Genomic DNA, 15,095 nt, shown 5'->3' with positions numbered 1-15,095 from the left:
ACATATCAGGTGCGATGAGTGAAGATGATATGTAAAGGAATTTCATACTGCCTTACACACCTAGGCCTGTAAGGCAACCTTCTTTTGTTTTTAAACGTCAAATTATGACACGTCTTGGTATTCAACTACAAAAAACCTATTAAGTAAGCAAAATTCTGCCATTATGCTTTTTTGTCTTTTTTTTTTTTCCTTTTAGTGTTTGTTAAATATTACTTCAGGGTTTTCTAAATGGGAACGAAAATTTGATTATTTTTGCGCTACGACGCACGGTTAAAGATAATATAAAGATAAAGAGAAGATAATCGTTCCCCTTTAAATGACCCCGAAGTAATAACAAACAACACAAAAAAGAAAGAAAAAGCGTAATGGCGTGCGTCGTAGCGTCAAAATAATTACATTTTTTTCCCCTTCAATACCCCACGCACTGAATAACCTATCACATTAGGACATGAAACAATCATCATCATAATCCTATTTTTTTTATTTCATTGCAAGTTTGAGAAAAGCACTATACAAATCTCGACAAGAAACGGGGTTGCCGGCCGCGTATCCCTATGCGACCTCGCTACGCTCGGCCGTCTATATCTACTTGGCCTACAACCCTTCGTTTCTCGTCCTCTATAGTAATGTACTATTACAATACGTTTACGTAAAGTATATATGTATACTATACATTGTATAGGTATCTACTACTTTTCTGTTAAATAACACAAATTACATATTCGTTTTAAGAGGCGTGTCCATTGATGATATGAATGTATCTTTATGAGTATTCAAGCGTCATAAATTTTATATTACATTAAAAATATGTCTAATAAGAACTGTGCTATTTGTAGGATTAGAAAAAAACAGTATTTACTATACTCATCACATATTATGTGATTGTTAGATTTAAGTTAAAAATGTTTGTAGTGCTGACCAACTTCGACACACGAAGTGTTTCACACGATATTCTATTAATTAACATTTAATATCGATAATGCATTGTTAAAACAATTCTCACACACAAACATTGAATAATGAATATGCTCAGAGACTAACAGGAACAAAGATTAATAGTTTTTTGAGCGCAATTTTTAATATTCGATTTTTTTTTGTTGAGCTTTGCTTTTATTATTTAAGACTATTTTTATCGCGAGGTAGACCTCCTACATAGCTCCTGTAGACAGCTCACAGTTTTAATGACAACTTTGGACACACTTAGCAAATCCTAAAACAAAGGCTGATAAAATGTAATACAAAGTTATAAATAAAAACCGCCCATGAAGGGTTCCGTACCATTTATGCCGTATTAAAAAAAACTACTTACTAGATCTCGTTCAAACCAATTTTCGGTGGAAGTTTGCATGGTAATGTACATTATATATTTTTTTTAGGTTTATCATTCTCTTATTTTAGAAGTTACAGGGACACACACACACACACACACACACACACACACACACACACACACACGCACACACACACACACACACACACACACACATTTTACCACTTTGGAAATGTCTCTCGCGCAAACTATTCCGTTTAGAAAAAAATTATATTAGAAACCTCAATATCATTTTTGAAGACCTATCCATAGATACGCCACACGTATAGGTTTAACGAAAAAAAATTTTTGAGTTTCAGTTCTAAGTATGGGGAACCCCCAAATTTATTGTTTTTTTTTTCTATTTTTGTGTGAAAATCATAATGCGGTTCATAGAATACTTCTACTTACCAAGTTTGAACAGTATAGTTCTTATTGTTTCGGAAAAAAGTGGCTGTGACATAAACGGACAGACAGACGGACACGACGAATCTACCGGGTGTCCTGTAACGCGAGCAAATAATTAAACCATATATTGTACTCCTAAAACAATATACCTTTTGAGTAACAACTTTTTAAAATTATGAAAATTTAAGATTTTATCTTTTTCATACAAATTAAATATTATTTTCAATGTACGCTGACATCAGTGTGTTTGACGTTGCTTGTCACGCTTTAAACGTAACAAAATTCGCAATACATTGCGTCTTACTTGAATGTGTAATAAAAATTAAAACATAAGTTATTTTCAAAAGTTGCTAAACAAAATAAATGTTGGTGAGTTTGAGGAGTACAGCCTACAGTTTAATTTATTGCTCGTGTTACAGGAAACACCCGGTATAAGGGTTCCGTTTTTCTGCCATTTGGCTACGGAACCCTAAAAATGTAGGCATGATTTATATTCATCAAAGCGTAATATAATTCATTTAAAATGTAAATGGTGACTTTATTTACTTCTTGTTGATTTTTTAATTATCGTTAGACGCGAATATGCGACTGAATTGTGAAAAAATATCCTTCACAAAAGGCAAGTAAAATCAGAGTCACATTAATAAAATATTTACAATTTTCCATTTGTTTGAACCTACTTTATTAGAAAATTGTCACCAGCATTTAGTTTTCCGACAAGTCTGTTCTCTCTAATTTAAAATAAAACGAGGTATCAATGACTTGTAGGTACTTTACAGTAACACGCGTAGATTTGACTGCCATACCACAAGTAAATTTGGTAAAACATACACTAGAGCAATCTTGGTAGTCCAATTCACTTGAATTATAATATTTAAATAAAGATAAAAGACCCAGTTATTGCGTTATGCAAGATTCACGCATATTAAAGAAGAAATATAAATAAATAGGATCAAAATCACCTTGAACAGGGAGCGTCTTTTTTGGTGTGTGTGTGTTTTAGGACTCTATCCAGATTTTGTAAGAAATACACCGTTCAATAAGCTTTTAAATGATAAATGTGAAGTGAATACCAACATACCAACTACATACTAAGTATATAAGTATTTTTATAAGTAGGTACTGGACACCGGTAAACGATTGCTTTCGGAAAAAATCCTTTGATCAGTACGGTGTAAAGGTTAGGTCTAGCCCTCTCCGAGGGTGCCGCACAACGTTTCTCTAATTTGTACGTGCCATTTTAAGCTTTATGTTCAATAAAATATAGTATGAAATACATTACATATCAGCGGAATGAAATAACACTGTCATGATTTATTTTTTATACCCATAATCACTTAATAAAATGATTAAAGGGATTAAAGCCCGAACAAGAAATTTATTCAAAGGGCAACAGTACCTAACTTTGAAGACGTCATTAATGTAATTTGTTGTGAAAGTGCCAGGTCTATTTCTTGAATACCTATTGTGTTTTTTGTGCGTTGAAGTGCCGATAAGTGATTTACAATACGACCAAGTATTAGTCGGACAGAAAGTCTGAAGGATTAGACTCTATTCCTCTAAATGACATCAATGACCTTGTTGTCAACATAACTGGAAGGTACATCAACTTAGTCTTGCTATTATTAATGCTAAGTGAACACCCCAAGAGCAGGTTTTTTTATTCTCCTGGTCGGCCTTTACTCAATTACTGGCTGTACTCAATTATCTTAAAACAATTACTTACGAGTAGCAAAGCTCTTGCCATTTGGCTTAATTTATTACAAAAATTATGTGTTGTAAGTATACAACAATGTATTCTTTCCATAATTCTGCATCCTTATGATATGCGGGTTTTAACGTTTTACCTCATTAAATCTGAAAGTATATTACTGTTAAAATGTTTGCTAGTCAAATCCCTCGGCAATATCACTATTTAGTTTATACTAGCAAAATTTCACCGTTGTTGTGGTCTAAATAGGTTTTATATATTATTTATATTTTTTATACCTATTGTCATTTCTTTTGTTTATTACTTTTGTCAGTTTATCTGTCAAATCTTTAATGGAAGCTGGTTGTTTCGTTCGCTCTCCTATAAGCTATCAACAACAGCCGTGGTATGCAGGGTAACGCGATATACATTTGAAATTAAATGGAAATTAGACATAGTATCATGGCTTTTTTCTATTGAGCCAACTTTAACCTTTTAAAGTTTGGCTTGGAGTCTACCCATGTAAATAGTTGAGATTGCGTGTGAATGTTTTCATGGTATTTTCTTTTAATTAAATCGTGTAATAATAATAAAAAACTGCAATTTTGCCTTAACCGTCTTAAGCCTTTTGTCATCTCTCAGCTGTTAAAAGTGACATTCCTGTTTGAAATACATAATTACATATTGAGAACTAGAAATTACTACCCGAGTAGACCGCCGTAATCATATTACAGAACACTAATTATTTCAAATATCAATAATTTTAGTTGAATATACCAGTATTTAGTCTGAAGGTATCCTAATAAAACATGCGGTAATAATAAAGTTGCACTTAGAAACTGAACTGTGCCTTTTCCTTTTCAACTTTTTGTTTTTTATATTTCTGACCGCAATCCATACTTTCACACTGACGAGTTTGGATATTGAAAAACTTATTCGTATACTCGTAGGTATTTTTTATTTCGCCATTTGACATCTATTATGTATAAGAAACAAGTTTACATGATCTACACTCAGATCTTAGACTCAGATTTATTTGTTAACACATGGGAAATCAGTTTTGGATCGCTGTTTTGATGTGCAATAAAGTTATATAAAATAAATCAAATAAAGTATCATTGCCACGTTGGGTGTTGTAAACCGAAAATATGAACAATTTAAATAACTCCACTCTTACTACTCCAAACCCAATCAGATACGTGGGCCTGGGTTGTAGTGATTTACGTGGAGCTTCAAAAAGTGTGACGTGGCAAAGGTTGAGATGTGTTGTTGGCGAAAACTACTGCGTATAGGTATAAAAGTGAAGGAAGCGAAAGAGGTATGTCAGGATCGTAGCAAGTGGAAATCCGTGGACTCTGCCTACCCCTCCAGGAAATAAGCGTGGTCAAATGTATGTATGTATAGGTATCATGGAATGGACAGCTAAGAGAACAAACCTACCCAAAACATGCCATGAGCGAGCCCTCAGATTCTTCGGCCATATTATGTGATCTCCAGCGCATGATATGGAGAAACATCATTTTAGGTCGAATGAATAGCAAACGGGGGGCACATATGCACTGTAACTCACTGTAACTATTGCATGTTAGTATAAGTTACAAGTAGTTATAACTGTTTAGTGTATTAGATCTTCTTTCTTACTTTTTTTGTTTTCTAATGTGGTGCTGTTTGTAGATGGTTTTGCAATAAACGTTTTTCTATTCTATTCTTCTATATGAGATGATCTAACGCTATCAGGGTGAAGAGGTTAGCCTGGTGGCAGTCTGCATCATACAATCTACATGGCTTATGGCCGCACATAATGAAGACAAATCACATGTGGTCGCATTTCTCAGCAGTGAGGGAACGATGAAAAAGAATAATAATTGAATAAAGAAAGATTTATTTGGTTACCTATTTTAAATCAAAAGTTAAACCACATTATATACAAGTAGGAATTTGACCCGATTTTTTCCTTCGAATGAACACTGCCCTACAATTAAAAGAAAAAAAAATGGTGGTGGCTTATCTTTCCTGACACCTTAAGAATAGTTTTCAATTATTTTTATTCAAATAAAAAATCAAACGGCGTACCCCATTTGTCAATTTCAGATGGAATGGCCCAATAGTGATTTAACTACAAAACTATATGTATAACAGGAGACCTATATTTAGGTCTAGTTCATTAATTGGTAGTTAAGCGTAAATACCCGTGGCCATAAAGCCGAGATTAACTTGTAGCTTCGGTGTAATGTTACACGAGATATTACAATTCGAGATTTAAACAGTCACCGTGTGTACCGGACCAGGCTAATCGCGGCGAGAGCCGCGTGCTCGGCGTGGCTGTCAGTACCTATTTTCGCGAAATAAGGCTTTACATTAAGCCAGTACAAGCGAACACTTGACATGGTTTGCCATGACCATGAGTAAGTATACTTGTGGAAATGTGCAGGTTGCTCGAAGCGAGCGTTGCCGTGTATCTCTTCTAAACTTATAATCTTTAGAAATTACTAATTTCCAATTTTATTTATTTTATATATTTTTTCAATACAAATTATACTTATTTGTGGCGCCATCTATGATCAGGCGTGGCAATACTGTAGTCCCTAAAATATATAGATGTCGCTACCAATACTAACTGAAAAGAGATATTGATTGTAGTGATGTTTTATGCTGTACCTACACAACATTTTGTTTACCTTTAATATTTTTGCTAACAGCCATCGTCGGATTCGTCAGGAATCTTTAAAAAGCCCTTTTTAACACGAAATTATCAAATAACTACTAAACACCAAGCTCCATCTAACTAGCGTGTATAAACATCACTAAGTAAGCCTATCAGTACCACAATATTTTATAGCAAATTTCTCTGGCAAAATATTTTACGTAAAGGCGCCATCTGGTACATTTCGGCGAGATTACTGTATAACAAATACTTCTTAACTGCAGCTCCACAAATGGGACTTAGTTAAACCTTGTAATAAGTAACGCGTGCGCCCGGAGATGGCGCTATAGTGTACATAAGTGGTGAAAGTGACAAAAATTATCCTAAAGATGGCATAAAACTCACTTTTAAAGCGATCAATACTATAGAGGAATCTTACTTGTATTTATGACTTGTATAGGTAAGTAGGTATACCTATTCTTATTACAAAGAGTTTGCGTCGGGAAGAATGTATCTATATTGAATCGTTAAAAAGAATATAAGTTGATAATTGGCGGAAATAATTAATCTCCTAAACAAAATCTATTCTTAAATAGCGGCAAGTGTTGTACCTGTAGACGATTGTACCTTTGGACACTGCCGGTATTAAAATAACAACAGAACATAGACAAATATCGTGTACATATACGAAAAGTATTTTTTTCCTTATACTAGCTAAACGCCATTTCTATGACTGGACGGAATTGTATAATTGTTTCTGCTGTTATCAGTGGCGGATCGTTCAAATAACTCGATTAGTTATATGGAATTATATTATATTGAATTAGCACCGGGTTCCCTACTAACATGTATATGTGACGTGCCGCCACTGGTAGGTATAATATGTATAACATAACTAAAATTGTGCAAACACTATGTATAACATTTACAAGACTTGTTGGCACAATATGAATTATCATGTAGGGCGATTATATGCAATATAATACATTATACTACAATATTAACTCTTTGAACGTCAAGAACGTGACGTACCGTTTTTGATTACAATGTGAATCGTACAAAGGGTTACTTATATTTATTCCTATACTAACCTAATCTATCTAATTAAATTATTTATTTACAATTGTCATTTTGTTTTATTATAAAATGGTCCTGGAAAAGAATTTTTTAAGTTTATCAATATGTACAATTTCTTTCCTAGGCCTACCTTTTGGAGATAAGCGCTGAATAACATAGTTAACCTCAGATAGCTGATTAATTACTATATAAGGGCCTTTATACAGCCTACAAAGTTTAAGACTTCGGCCTGGTATGCGCCTAGGTTTTAATACCATGACCAGGTCATTTGGAGCAAATTGTGTAACTTTTGATTTTTTATCGTAGTATGCCTTCTGCACTGCTTGGGCCTTAGCGATTCTTGCTGCTGCCAACCTTTGCAAGCTCTTTATGCGATTCACTTTTTCTTCTAATGTATGTGTTTCTTCTTCTTTGACACCCAGCTCCATGTCCATGTTTAGGTAAGGTTCCCTGCCGTAAACTATATTACATCGCGAAGTCCTGTCGACGATTGTACCGAAGCATTGTATGCAAATATTACTTTTGGAAGAGCGTTAGACCAATCTTTCTTATCCTCTTGGACGTATTTTGATAAAGTTATGTTTAAGCTTTTGAAAAGCCGTTCAATAAGTCCGCTTTAGGATTAAATGCGGTCGTATGCCTGAACTTAGCACCATATTCTTCTACTGTTTTATGCACCAGTTTCGATGTAAACACAGAGCCTCGATCCGTGAGTATAGATTTGATTCCGCCCAGGTTGCAAAAAATGTTTTCTACAAGGAATTGGGCAATTACTTCAGCTGTCACTCGTGGCACTGCGTTGCATATCGCATACTTACTCAGATATTCAATGGCTCCAATCACGTAACGATGGCCATCTTTTGACTTGCAGAATGGCCCTAACACATCTAGCGCCAGCTGTTGGCCGAAACTATCCACTTTTACGCTTATAAGAGGTGCTTATAAGAGGTGATTCATGTTTTTCTCTTGGCATCTTATACAGGATTTAACGTAGTCTTCTATTTTCTTGTCTACATTTTCTATATAGTAGCGTTGCTTGAATTTTTTGGTGTTTTGAATAAACCAAAATGTGCACCACCCCACGAATTGTCATGCAATTCTTGCATACAGTCTATAATAAATTTTCAGGCAGAACAATAACGTCTCGTAGCGTATTATTGGTCCATGTTTTCTTGCATAATACTTTGTTTTTCATGTGGTAGGTTTTGTAATGATTTTTATAATCATTTAACTTGATTATAATATTCTTACAAAATGTATTTTCTTGCTGTTTCTGCTCTAGGTCGCTTTTTTGGAAGCTGTATAAACCATAGAGTAAAGATATTATTATTAGTCCAAGGTATAAACATAAACCACCAGATTGCTGTTCGCAAGGTTTTTCTCGCGTGTCTTCATATAATGGGTTTCGACTTAGGAAATCTGCATGAATGTTATCCTTGCCCTTGCAATACACGATCTTGAAGTTCCAAGGTTGTATAGCCAATGCCCATCTTGCTAATCGTCCATTCATATCCCTTCGTGTGCCAAGCCATACTAGCGCCTTATGATCTGTTACCACTTCGAATTCTAAGCCCCATAGGTATTGTTTGAAGTATGTTATTTCCCATATTAAACCGAGAAATTCTTTCTCAGTAATAGCGTATCGTTTCTCTGCGTCACTGAGTTTTCTTAATGCGAATGCTACTGGTCGTAGTTGTGATTTTCCATACATTAAGCAGCATCCCAAAGCTTGATCCGATGAATCCACGTATAATTTGGTAATGATATCATCGTCTGTGGAGAAGTAGCGTAATATTGGAGCTTGACATAACCTTTTTCTCATTTCTTCAAACGCAGTTTGTGCTTCAAGTCTCCATTCGAATTTTCGACCTTTTTTTGTTAATTCTGTAAGTGGAAGGGTTAATTAGGCAAAATCGTTTATGAATTTCCTATAATAGGAAAATAACCCTAATGTAGACCTTAGTTCTTTTAAGTTGGTTGGTGGTTTCGCATCTTGCATGGCCTTGACTCTTTCTTCTACAGGCTTTATCCCTTCCGAGGATACTGTGTGTCCGAGAATCGTCAGCTTTGTATAACCGATCTTGCACTTCGTTGGTTTTTACCCCGCACCTCCAGCATGTAAAAGGTTTACGGTCTAGCTGAGGTGGGGAATGTAAACGCTCCAGGTAGATTCTAATATTACTATATATTTTTTCTTCATAAACGAAATACAATAATGTCGACTAACACAGATGCTTGCAACTTTCAGAATGAAATCGCCTGCAGATCTTTATTCCTTCAGCAAGGCGATAGTTCTGAATTCAAATAATCGCTGCCAGTTATGTAACAAGAGACTGTGAAGGTTTCCAACCTTCACAGTACACATAGATAGGAATGTAATCAGCTATTGTTTTCTTATGGAAATTGTTGTATTAACAATGATAATGATTGAAAATAATCATTAAAATCATTAATTAGGGATTTTATTTACTTCCATTAATTCCGCGTTCCGTGAGCGTCAGGATGGCGGGTGAACCTGAGCGAATTTCAAAGAAATATTTATAAACATATTGTACCTTCTGTGTACCTCAGTGTACCTTCAACAGATTTAAATCTTACTTTATATCACGCAAAATGTATGTAGTTATACTGTACCTCTAGTGTACCGCACCTCGTACGCGCGCATCGTGTGTCTAGTGTGTCGTGTGTTGCGCGTGGACCTTTGATAAAAATTACCTCTTCCAAAATTAAGTTTCGTCCATTAATAGGTAGTTCCACCTCGTTGGACCTCATTTTTTAAATATGTTGTTTTAAGGAGAGCTACACTGGTTTTTATTGAAGGTACAATATAAGTAATATAACTACAATGCTAGAAATAATGCAAGATTTTATAGGTCCACCCGCCAACCTGACGTCAGGTTGGCGGGTGGACCTTCTTTTGAGCCTAGCTTGTTTTAGGGATAGATAAACTAATTTCTATTAAAGGTTTACAGAGGTACACTGAAGGTACAATCAAGGCTCGGAACCGGTTTATAAAATACCGGTAAAAACCGGTTTATTTCGGTGTTCCTCCGAAACTTATAAAAACGCGAACGGTTTAAGAACTTTATTATAATCTAAAAAAAACGATTTATTCGACGAGCGACAAAACGGCCGGCCGGCATGGTGGTGTGCTACGTATAACAAAGACCGACATAAGAAAAAACCGGTTTTTATTGCTCTAAACCGGTTAATTTGACAAGATCTGTTCTCTTAAAAACCGGTTTAAAATAACGGTTTTTCAAGCGAAACCGAAATTAAAAGGTTTTGCGGCAAGTACATGATAACGGTTTGGAAATTTAACCGGTTTCCGAGCCTTGGGTACAACATAATTGCATGCTTTTGCAGTATAATGCAAAATTTTATAGGTCCTCCCGCCATCCTGACGTCAGAATTGGTCCAGGCGGACCTTTTTTGTTCAATATCTCGTTTTAGGGAGAGGAACACTGCGTTCTGTTAAAAGAACACTGAGGTACATAGAAGGTACAATATGTTTATAAATATTTCGGTGACATTCGCTCTGGTTCACCCGTCATCTTGAAGCTCACCGAACGCGGAATCAATGAAAGTAAATAAAAACACTAATTAATGATTTTAATTATTATTTTCGGCACGTACGTAGCAAACAGCAGTAGTACATCAATTTACATAAGAAAAAATAGCTAATATCATTTCTATCTCTATCTACTAAGTGGCGCCGCTACATAGTATGCTCCCCAGCTGCGCCACTTTCAATGCGCATTATTTCGCTCCCTAGTAGAGGTACAGCCATAATCAGTATAGGTACATGATGTACGTCTTAGGTACATAATTTCATCATATAATTCATTAATTTTCATTGTGGTGGCGCCGCTCCTTAGTACCACACTAATGATCGTGTGCTTGTAAAATAACTATTATGAATTTAAAAAAAAATTAAAACCCCCTACGCTATATCCCAAAATAATCCACATTATGCTATAAACACCTTACATTATTTTGGAAAATTGAAACTAGTGGATCGATTTCAATCAAACATAGCTAAGAACCACAGCAAAAAAAACTCGCTTTCACGTAGAAAGAGCGCATGAAAATTGATCCATAATTCCATACGTTGGAGAGCTACGATCAGTGTTGCCAGGGCTCTGGAGTCATAAGTTACGTTTCGTTTCCCTAAAAGTCACATTTTTGCTGCTTAAGTCACATTTTTAGGATTCCGTACCCAAAGGGTAAAAACGTACCGTAAACGTAAAAACTATTACTAATACTCCACTGTCCGTCTATCTGTCTGTCACCAGGCTGCCCACCCTTCGTGGGCGAGTCTGACTTGCACTTAAGCGCCAATTACATTCCTGTTCCCGATTTCGGGTCCGAAATCAGTCCCGATTTCGGGCATGATAATCGTTTTCGGGCCCGAAAAAGAATATTTTTCCGTTTCACTAAATATCAGCACATCATTTACAATATTTGAAATGTAAAAAAATGGTTCATATGCAAAAATATCAAACGTTGAACATTTTTGGCAATTAGAGACAAATTATTTTTAACATTTCAAATATTGTTAACGATGTGCTGATATTCCGTGAAACGGAAAAATATTCTTTTTCGGGCCCGAAATCGGGTCCTGATAAAGTTTGGATGTAATTGGCACTTTAACCGGTTTTTATAGTATAGTAAACACCCATATAATGGAGGCACCCAGACGGGATGATCAAATCGACCGATTCGATCAGAAAATAACCTGGCATCATACTCCAATGTTAGTTTTATGGTGATATTTGAACGCTGTAAAACGATACGTGGTGATATTTGAAAAAAAAGCGGCCAAGTGCGAGTCGGACTCGTCCATGAAGGGTTCCCTACCATTTATGATGTATTAAAAAAAAACTACTTACTAGATCTCATTCAAACCAATTTGCGGTGGAAGTTTGCATGGTAATGTACATCATATATTTTTTTTAGTTTTATCATTCTCTTATTTTAGAAGTTACAGGGGGGAGACACACATTTTACCAGTTTGGAAGTCTCTCGCGCAAACTATTCAGTTTAGAAAAAAAATGATATTTGAAACTTCAATATCATTTTTGAAGACCTATCCATAGATATCCCCCCCCCCCCCCATGTTTGTTTTGTTTAAATTTTATGACGTTTTTGCCATTTGGCTACGGAACCCTAAAAAGCGCTGGTGGCCTAGCGGTAAGAGCGTGTGACTTGCAATCCGGAGGTCGCGGGTTCAAACCCCGGCTCGTACCAATGAGTTTTTCGGAACTTATGTACGAAATATCATTTAATATTTACCAGTCGCTTTTCGGTGACGGAAAACATCGTGAGGAAACCGGACTAATCCTACCAAGGCCTAGTTTACCTTCTGGGTTGAAAGATCAGATGGCAGTCGCTTTCGTAAAAACTAGTGCCTACGCCAAACCTTGAGATTAGTTGTCCCCAGCTCCCCAAGCGGGCCCCAGGCTCCCATGAGCCGTGGCAAAATGCCGGGACAATGCGAGGAAGATTTGAGCGTTGTAAAATAAAAAAAACAACAACAACAACAAGTGCCGGCAGAAGTGAAAACTTGAATAATAACGTTGTGCATTTTTGATATTTTGGAATGGTTAGGGAATAATTTTGCACGAATTGCTTTAATTATCAGTATAAAAGTACAATCATTTATGTGGTAAAAAACAATATTCATTTATTGCGCTGTCGTACACAAACATGACAATTTATATTACATTAAAAATTTAACACTTCAGAACTATTACAATTATTTAACTGCACTTGTGTGTAACTTGCACAACGTTAATATTTAAGTTGCGCCAGCGGTCTACTGGCTTCAATGACATTGTAACAGTTTTTCGATCAGGTCACGAATCTGTCGGTCACGTGACCTGTCGCGAGTTTAACATTTTTTCCCCATCACAAATAGTGCACAGCGCCGCTAAAGAAGTTTTCACTTCAAAAATGCTCAAAAACTAGCGTCACCAATTTGTATTCTTGCGTCCACACCTCCATATTATCGGTAATAATCGGTGGTTGAATTTGGCAGCCAAATTGGCATTTGCGTCCGCACGGCCTGGGGCCTGCCGCGACAACCAAAATCATTAAGACTTAATTAGAGTGACAGAGAAAAATGGCTGCAATTAACGAACTTCGATTTTCGCGGTTATAGCCCTGATTAGATCGGACAATTTCATCAGATTGGCGAAAAATTGTCTTGTCTGGACACGGGTTCAAGGGCTAGTAAACTTGGGTGCGATCTTAAATAATACGAATTGCAAAACTAAACTTATCCAAAAATCGGCTAGCTTAAAAAGTCACAAAAATTGCCTCAAAATCGTAAGTCACGCACATGTCACACAAGAAGGCGAAAAGTCACGAAAAATGTGACTTTTGTGACCATCTGGCAACGCTGGCTACGATGCCACAGACATACAGACATTGTCGTGAAACATATACGTAACACCCGTCGGGGGTTAAAAAAGTCCGCGTTAGAAAAAGTTTTCATATCAGTTGTCTATTATTTTACGTTTCTGAGATCTAGTACCATATCAAAGAAACATCGTTTATAAATCAAATAAGCGAATAAAATGGGCGTCCTCGGAAAACCACGCTTTTCTATATAGATCTATATTTGTATAAACACCTTAATTATGGAGAAATAGTACGTTTTATGTACATTTGACATATTTCTCCGTACTTTTAAGCTCTCTTGTTTGTTTATGAAAAAAAAAACTATGAATAACGCAAACGGAAATGAGCAAACAGGCGCGCCGGCGCTGACATCCGGTTCTAATCAACGAAACGGCGAAGCGCTTTTTGTCTTTGATGCGTTTCCGGTTCTTTTTAGACACTTTTGTTGAAATCATTAATAATATATTTTTTAACAATGGAAAACCGCGTAATAGTCTAAATAACCACTAGTTAGTTATGTTGGGCTGGGCATTTTTCGCGAATCGAAAGCCATTCATTGTACTGTGAAGGTTTGGAACCTTCACAGTCTTTTTGTAGATAACTGGCCTCATTTATAGATTTGAATTCAGAATAGGCTTGTGTCAACTAACAATGAAACCAATGGATGAATGTTTCTAGGCGTAAATTGTAATATTTAATCAAGAAAAACCGAAATAATTCCTCATAAAAAAATAAGATTATTGTTATTTTTACAAATTAAAATCAAAAAAATACCCCCCTGGCCCCTCCGCCGTGAACGCCAATTAGAACGTATTACGTCACATGGTGATATGCGCCATTGTTGTTGTTGACGTTTGGTTATGATTTTCATACAACAGCACAAGTCACTTCGTTTTTTTTCTATTATTATCATTTTTCGACAAGTTGAGAGTGTTATTTCCACCCATATCGGATAATACTAGCATAAACTGCCATGGAACCTGGATTTATCAAAGCGAACAGCAATAATTTACCCAAAATTGACGCTGTTATGCAAGGCCGATTTTTCACGTCGAACACTGACTTTTGTTCATCGGAATTTCGTAATGTTAAAACTTCTATGTAAGTATAAACAATACTAAAATACTGCTTATTATCATTTTCACGTATATTTCACTTTAGCACGCAGTCAATTATTATTTGAAGGTATGTATACCAATTGCAAATTAATTGATTTTGAGGTTAGAATTACAATGTAAATATAGAGAGATGATATTGTAAAGACACTACTTTGTCTTAGTGTCTTAAGCCCTATCGCAAGTTTGTGGAATAGTGGGTTTTTAATTGCCTATTTCGAAAGTAAGAATTAGAAAATAATTGTTTGTTTACTCCCAGGGCAACAAAAAAAGCTTTGGTTTTTCTTAAGATTTACGAGTTGAATATGTAGTCACTACTTTTTTTAATAATACTTACCTACATCGAAATGATCTTCACAAAAATAAATTCTCGATGTTGTTGATAAACAATGAGCATCTTTCCTCCTTGCCAGTTTTAACCACTTTTTCGCATTTTTTCCTTGACCG

The 15,095-nt window shown here is 35.7% G+C and overlaps 1 protein-coding gene across 1 annotated transcript in view; it reads right to left on the bottom strand.

Moving 5' to 3' along the window:
* LOC133518789 (uncharacterized) overlaps positions 1-15,095 on the bottom strand; it is a 78,313-nt gene that overhangs the window by 45,765 nt on the left and 17,453 nt on the right. The window lies entirely within an intron of this gene.

This window comes from Cydia pomonella, chromosome 1 (genome assembly GCF_033807575.1).
Source record: "Cydia pomonella isolate Wapato2018A chromosome 1, ilCydPomo1, whole genome shotgun sequence".
In the NCBI taxonomy this organism is placed as follows: Eukaryota; Metazoa; Arthropoda; class Insecta; order Lepidoptera; family Tortricidae; genus Cydia; species Cydia pomonella.
This window is presented reverse-complemented; position numbering and strand designations above follow the sequence as displayed.